The sequence below is a fragment of the Crocodylus porosus genome, unplaced genomic scaffold, assembly GCF_001723895.1.
Source record: "Crocodylus porosus isolate Cpor-Errol unplaced genomic scaffold, CroPor_comp1, whole genome shotgun sequence".
Lineage (NCBI taxonomy): Eukaryota > Metazoa > Chordata > Crocodylia > Crocodylidae > Crocodylus > Crocodylus porosus.
Genome location: NW_017728948.1, coordinates 77358492 through 77365908, shown reverse-complemented (window position 1 = coordinate 77365908; position 7417 = coordinate 77358492). Strand labels below are relative to the sequence as shown.

At 47.3% G+C, this 7417-nt stretch overlaps 1 protein-coding gene and 1 long non-coding RNA gene across 8 annotated transcripts in view; both read right to left on the bottom strand.

Moving 5' to 3' along the window:
- Positions 1-606, bottom strand: part of LOC109322064 — a 14450-nt gene extending 13844 nt beyond the window's left edge. The window contains exon 1 of the long non-coding RNA XR_002104300.1: positions 596-606. This is a non-coding gene — a long non-coding RNA (uncharacterized LOC109322064). The remainder of the gene's footprint in view (positions 1-595) is intronic.
- Positions 1-7417, bottom strand: part of MAPK10 (mitogen-activated protein kinase 10) — a 408832-nt gene that overhangs the window by 178159 nt on the left and 223256 nt on the right. The window lies entirely within an intron of this gene.

The window sequence follows — 7417 nt, the reverse complement described above, 5'->3', positions numbered from 1 at the left end:
TGAGGGGGGATCTTGTGGCCTGTTATAAACTAGTCAGGGGGGATCAGCAGGCATTGGGGGAGTCACTATTCCCCCATGCACTGCCAGGAGTGACCAGGAATAACGGTCACAAGCTGGCAGAGGGCAGGTTTAGGCTAGATATCAGGAGGAGCTACTTCACGGTCAGGGCGGCTAGGATCTGGAACCAGCTTCCAAGAGAAGTGGTGCTGGCTCCTACCCTGGGGGTTTTTAAGAGGAGGTTGGATGCAGATCTTGCTGAGGTCATTTGATCCCAGTATTATTTCCTGCCATGGCGGGGGGTTGGACTAGATAATCTGCTCAGATCCCTTCCGACCCTAGAAACTATGAAACCACTTTTATACACACCGGACTTTGAGAAGCCTTTCCTGGTGCAGACTGATGCATCGAACGTGGCCATCGGTGCAGTGTTGGTTCAGAGAGGAGGAGAGGACAAGCACCCCATAGCCTATATAAGCAGGAAGTTACACCCGCTGGAATGGAGTTATGCCATGGTAGAGAAAGAATGTCTGGCAATTAAATGGGCTACTGAAATGCTTCAATATTATTTGTTAGGATGAACATTCACGTTGATAACCGATCATGCGCCCCTGTGCTGGTTGCAGAGCATGAAGACAGACAATGCAAGGCTCATGAGATGGGCCCTTAGTCTTCAGCCATACTGTTTTAAGGTGGAACACCACCCTGGAACTCAGAATGTAAATGCTGATTTTCTATCGAGACAGTATGAAGAGAGGGAGGGGCCAGGAGGAATGGAAGGATCCTCAACCAGAGAGAGAAGAAGATGGCATATAGTTGGAGGCCCTAACCGCCCTGCTAAGAGGCAGGGTGAACCCCCCATACGGAGATCTACCAAGTGGAGCCAACCAATTGGGCGACTTGTGAAGGATAGGGAGGTGGCAGGGAGACGAACCCCCAACAATGACAATAAGGTGCCTGCCATCTCCATTAGGACCATCCTACAACCCGAAAAGGCACCCTACCAAGGTTGGCTAGTGCGGGGGGACTACCTGTGGTGGGTAACTCCCGACAAATCCCACATGGTGCGCCTTGGGTACAAGGAGAGTAGGAGGCACCTAAAAACCTCTGCCCTCTTGTACCTAGATGGTCAGGTGCCAGAGGAGACGGCTGGGGAGGGACAGAGCACCCACTGAAAGGGAAGATTTGGCTCGGTGAGTCAGGAGCAAAAAGGGAAGGAGGTGTGTCTCAGTGCACTCAGGTGCCCTGCTCCTGAGAGCAGAGATTGCTCTGGGAAGACCCCTAGTGGCAGAAAGGGGGAGGCTCAGCTGCCAGTCACCAGGGCTGCACAGGTGCTGGTTGCCAGGACAACTGGTAAAACCAGCTGACAAGAAGGGGCAGGGCTTATTCCTTCTTAAGCCCAGGTAGGAGGCCAGAAGAGCAGTCCCTCTCCAGCAGCCATGGGAGTAGGGACTCAGCTCGGACAGACAGAGGGGAGGACTCTGGCAGTGAGAGCATCCCCCGGTCGTTGCTGAGGTTGGGGAGCCCTCCTTCCCCCCTGCTCCCTCACTCTCTAATAGGGAGTAGATTTTTGTTTGACCGGATGGTCTAGTTTTTATGTTGTAGCCCAGGGGCTTTATGTTTTATGTTTACTGTTTTGACCGGAGGACCGGGTAAGGCTGTTAGGGGTTGGAGGAGGCCTCATAGGGACTCCCCAGTAGTGTGGGGGTTCCTGGCGCCTGAGAGGGTGCAGCATTTGCAGGGTGCAGTGGCCCTAACCCCAGAGCGAGGGGTGGGCAATGAGGAGCCCCAGAGTCCTGAGAGAGAGGGGGCCGGCGAGGAGCCCCAGAGTGAGAGAGGGGGCAGTGAGGAGCCCTGGGAGTAAAGAGGAGAGCCAGAACATAACAGGGCCCAGGTCAAACTACATCAACTCCATCTGCGAGGCTTGGGCTGTGGTGTAGGGGAGGAAAAGGAGCCACAGGTAGCGCCCCCTCTGTCACCAGGGCGCAAAAAAATGGGCAGCTTCCCGCTGATTACAAAGCTCTTCTAATCAAGTAAGATCAAGGTGTAGCAGGCAAGTAAGCAAGCGGTTGGCCCATTACAGGAGTGCGGAGCCACCCCAGAAAGGCTCCGATAGTGATACTCCTGTCACAGTGTGGCATTACAGATACATGTTAGTGTGTCTGATCCAAAACCCTTTGATGTCAATAACATGATTCCTGCAGATGCCAATACGTTTTGGATCAAGTTCAGCATGTTGGCTGTTCATTAAATACTAGACTGGTGATCACCATGTCCAGGACATACAGGGTTGACATCAGAAGAAGGTAGAAGTATAAAGGACACTGGGAACTTTTTTTACTCTTTTACCTTATGCTGTACAGGGACCAGTCAGTATGATAAAGCAAGACTGCTAGACTAGCACTGATGGTGCCTCCTCAAAACATACCTATAAATTTCCCACATCTCTGAAGCATCCAGAAGAGTGTGATCCACACAGAAAGCCTCATATAGTATAGGTTGGTGGATCTCTCGGTTAGTGTACATTCTCCTGAATCCACAGGAACAAATCCAGGTTATTTAGACTGAATTATTTTGGGAGCATTGAGCTTTCTTCCTCCTCACCCCTATTTGCCTCTGACACAGACAATAAAGCCAAAACCTGCCCCTGAGAGGTATACGTAAAGATTTCTAGGAATAAAAAGGCTTGCACATGGCTAAATCTGTATATTCTTTGCATTAACTGTAAGCTCTGATTGATTTGAGCAGCCCTAAAAAGAACAATCAATACTATTATTCATTAATGGCTACCCACAAAACCAAGACCCAGAGAAAAGCAAAGCAGAACCATTTTTGATGAGCTAAGTGTTCTTTTTCTTCTTGTTAGCATTGTTTCTATTGATAATTTTCATTTTTAACACCCTTCTCATCATGTTCCTTTTCCTTCCTGATCTGTGTGGGCAGATAACACGTCACAACAAAACTTGCCATTATTTAGGATTTTGATCTGCAAAATGCTTCCCCTGTTCAACCACAGGGTGCTCCCGTTCAGGTCATTGGATTTGCTTTCTTTCAACATTCTTCTTTCCAAATGATCCTCAGGCCAGTTTTTGATTTACACCCAAAGGCCTTTAAAATGTTCAAGTTCACTAACAAATACATCCCTCTGCTCTGTTTCAGTCTATATTCATTTAGCGCTTCCTTTAATGATAACACTTAACATTTAGCTATTACACAGCATTTCACAAGCTTCACATTTTCTGCCTCTGTTGCCTTTCACAGTCTCAGCTGCTTTCATATTTTAATATGTATATTTGTAGTCTAGTTGGGTTGTTATGCTTTTCAGACTTCTAGTAATTGTAACAGTGATTACTACAGGCAAACTCTTACTCAAAAATCTAATGAGGAGTAGTTCAAAAGTTCCACCCTACACATGAGTTCAAAGTACTTGTGCCAAAGGAGAATGATTAGAAATGCTACATGAGCAAGTGAGCATGAAACCTCCTTGTTTCCTCCAATGGGCTGCAAGACAAATCCAAGAACATCCCACAAGTACAAGTGATTAAAAAGTAGCTGGCATAAAGATTAGATTAGGCAGAGATTCAAGAAAGAAAGATAGAAAGAAAAACTCACATGCACACACTGTAATCTTCTCAGGACCTCTCCTGAATCACAAAACAATGGCATTTAAACTGTTATTAATTAATTCATTTATTTATTTTAGTACTCAGGCATTTAGAATTAAATTGTTAATGGTCTTTGGAAACTCTGTCCTGAACTCCTTCCTGAGCCAAATCTCCTGGAAATTTTACCAAAATAATAACCAGATCTGGCCTTTAATGAGTATGGACAGGTTTATGAGTGATACAGGACTGAAAGTTCTGCCCCCCCCCACCATAATGCTCTATTTGTACAAGGAACAGGCACAGCATATGTGGTTTCTTTGCTGTACCATCAGTATGCATTGTGCCTCCCATGACATAGATGCTGCATGGCTCCTGTCCTTATGCTATTCAGTGATCATTCAAAGCAAAGGATTCTGACAGAGATTTGCATCTTTCAGTTTCTGAGTTCTAAGCAATCAGCACAGAAATTAGCTCACGCTAGAGCATTCTAGAATGTATAGTTCCCCATGTTTCTTCCCTGGCCAAATATAAGACTAAACAATCAATGTTAATATAATACAGCAGTTCAAATATTCAGAACCAAACTAAATCAATTAGCTATAGACAAAAGCAACATTTAACTGCTTCAAAAGGGGGGAGGGAGATACATGCTTGGGAGCATGTATCAGCTCTTAGAATATAACTGATACACTGCCTGCACCTGGAGCAATCCAAGTATGCCAAATTACTGTAAAAGTAACTCTGAAAGAAACAGAGTAAGAGTTGCAACACAATTTTCTACACTAGCATTACTGCAGGAGAACGGTAGCCTTAACAACTACATTCCAGCTGCTTGTATCAGTAGCAAATGCTACTAGTACAATGGTTGTGTCTGTCTATGCCTAGTCTCAGAGCTGCCACTTGAACCTGTGACTTTTCTTTGAGATATCAGCACTTGCTGCCAGACGATGGTAGCACTGTGGGATGTTGCTGTTCCATGTCCTGGGACTGCCATCTCAGCCTTCCATGATAGCTGTCTGGCTGCGACAATACTGTGAGTTTTGAGGCAGCATCACCTATTTCAATATAGAATGCTTCTGTGGGGCATAAAAATCTCACACATGTGCAGAACTACTCCTTCAAGTCACGACCAACTGTCTGACATTACTATATCAAGTATAGCTTGCCTAAGGAAATCAGATTCGATACATATGGTTTTCTATTTAGCTGTAATATCTTTCAGGCTATCTCAGACATGTGGGAACAATAATCTAGGAGAAGTACATCATGGTTCCCTTCCACCATTAAAACAAAAAACCCAAAACCCACTAACATTAAAATAAATAAATGAAATCAACATCTGTCTGTCTGTCCAGGGGGACAGTTTTTTTCAGGACACCATCTTAGACTCTCATTTGGCTTGACCTGTACTTTTGGCATACACAGCTTCAAAAAGCTTCTTCAGTACCACTCTTCACTTCAGGCCTATATGTTTCATGTCTGGCTCTTGAATTCATTTTTTCTAATCTTAAATAACCTTCATGTAATGTTTTAAACATTTTTCCCTGGCACAGTGTCCTCATCCAGGGTGCCAGGGCACACTGGGGTGTCACAAGATTCTTTGAAGGAGGAGATAAGCAGATAAACACAGGCTCAGACTCTTCTCTGCCTGGCCATTCCCCTACCCCCACAGCTCAGCTTGTTTGCAAGGAGGTAAGAACCATAATAAATAAGTAATGGGATGCTACCCACAAAAGGGGTGCTAATTCACAAAAGTTATGGAACGGTGCCTTGAGTCTACTGAAAAGTGCCTTGAGTCTAAAAAGTTTGAGAACCACTGCTATAGTACTTTAGAAATCATCATCTTAGTACCCTTAAAGAACATCTTTTATACTGTTATGAGAACCCCTAAACTGATAATAGGGACTGAACATATGGGGTACCTATACACCAGAGGCGGGCAATTATTTCAGGTGGAGGGCAACTTATCAAGTTTTGGCAAGCTGTCAAGGGCCGCATGGGTAGCACCGCCCCTTGACAGGTGCCCCGCACACTTGTTGCCATCTTGTGACCGGAAGTCCAGAGCACCAGAAAGACTTGGGCTGCCGCTGTCCCCAGCTGGCAGCAACAGCCTGCTGTCATCCCACACGCAGGTCCAGGGGCCCACACCCCCAGGGAGGGCTATGGGACTGTGTCAGACTCCTGCCAGGGGCTACGGGCCCCTGGATCTGCATGCAGCATGACAGCAGGCTGCCACTGCCAGCTGGGACCAGTCCCAGCACCCAAGTCTGCCCAGTGTAGCCTGCACCAAGCACCTGGAAGAACCCAGTGCAGGCACTGGCCCCAGGTGGCAGTGGCAGCATGCTGTAATCCCGCACACAGATCTGGGGCCCCATGCTCCTCAAGAAAAGTCTGTCACAGCTCTGCAGCCTGCCCAGGGGGTGTGGGCCCCCAAATCTGCACACAGGATAACAGCAGGCTGCCACTGCCAGCAAGTGATATGAGTTTAGCTTTGAACAGTTTGAGGTGCAGTTTCCCAGAAACCCCTCCAACTATCTCCTTGAAACTTGGCAGGCTTCATGCCCTCAGAAGGGGCCACCAACCCTGCAATTTGCATCTGAATCAGGCATAAAATGACAAAGTTATAGGCATTTTCATGATTCCCCATTATAACCTATTGGCAAAACAGTGAAACAGTTTTGACAAAATGAAATGGAACAGTGCTTTGAAACACTGAAACAAAACACTGTCTCTTCAAAATGGCAAAATGGAAGTCTAAGCAAAATGGTGCTGTTTCACACAGCCCTAATAAGTTCCTCCCATTGCCCCTGGAAGTACTCCTTTTAGGAAAGGGTTTTGCCATCTTGGAACCAGAAAAATACCAAATTATATTCTAAAAAGTGAACATCTAAAACAGGTGTTCTCAAATAGGGGTACACATACCCCTGGGGGTATTTGAGAAGGCCCTAGGGGGTACGCATGGGTAGGCGGGGGTGGAGTGCTGCCACACATTATCCTGCACTGCCACTGCCTACCTAGTAAGACATGGCAGGATGGGGGAAGTTCACACATGGTGGCTGCTGCCACTCCCCATTCCGCCGCATGCCACCCCTCCTCCCCTGTGTATGGCCACAGGGGCTATACTGCTCTGCATCCGGCCACCGGGGGTACACTGATTCAAAAAGATTGAAAACCCCTGATCTAAAACATTAATTGATTTGACTTAAAAAAATTTTTTGTCCTGATTTACATGTGTTTGTGTAGTGTACACAGAGGTGATTCCACAATAGCTTAAAATGAAGTCTTACTGTTGTACGTTGTGGGAGGGTAGGTATAGATTTGTGGGGGGCTGTGGATGGGTGGGTATGTGGGGTATGGTGTGGCTGTGTCTGTGGGGGGGTATGGTGTGGCTAGATGTGGGGGGGGGTGACGGAGCATGTAAGTGTGTGCCTGGATATGTGGGATGTGGGTGGGTATGGGTTTTGTCAGGGGCTCTGTGTGGGGGGAAGGGGGGGTGGGAGTCTGCATGTATGGCAGTGCACAGGGTGGTGTGGGTGCACGTGTATGGTGCGGTGTGCATGTGGGACTCACCCTACAAACACACACACACACACTCTGCCCCTCCCTACACACACACACACCCTGTATACCGGTGCAGGCCCCATGCTCCCCAGTCCAGCAGTGCAGCCAAGAGCCACATGGTGCTGGAGCAGTGCAGGGGCAGGAAGGCAGGGAAATGGCTGGGGCTGGGGCTGGGGCTGGGGCCTGGGTCCTGCTGCCCCTGTCTCCTGTCATCTTTGACAGGCAGCCAAGAGCAGGTAAATAATAATTTACTA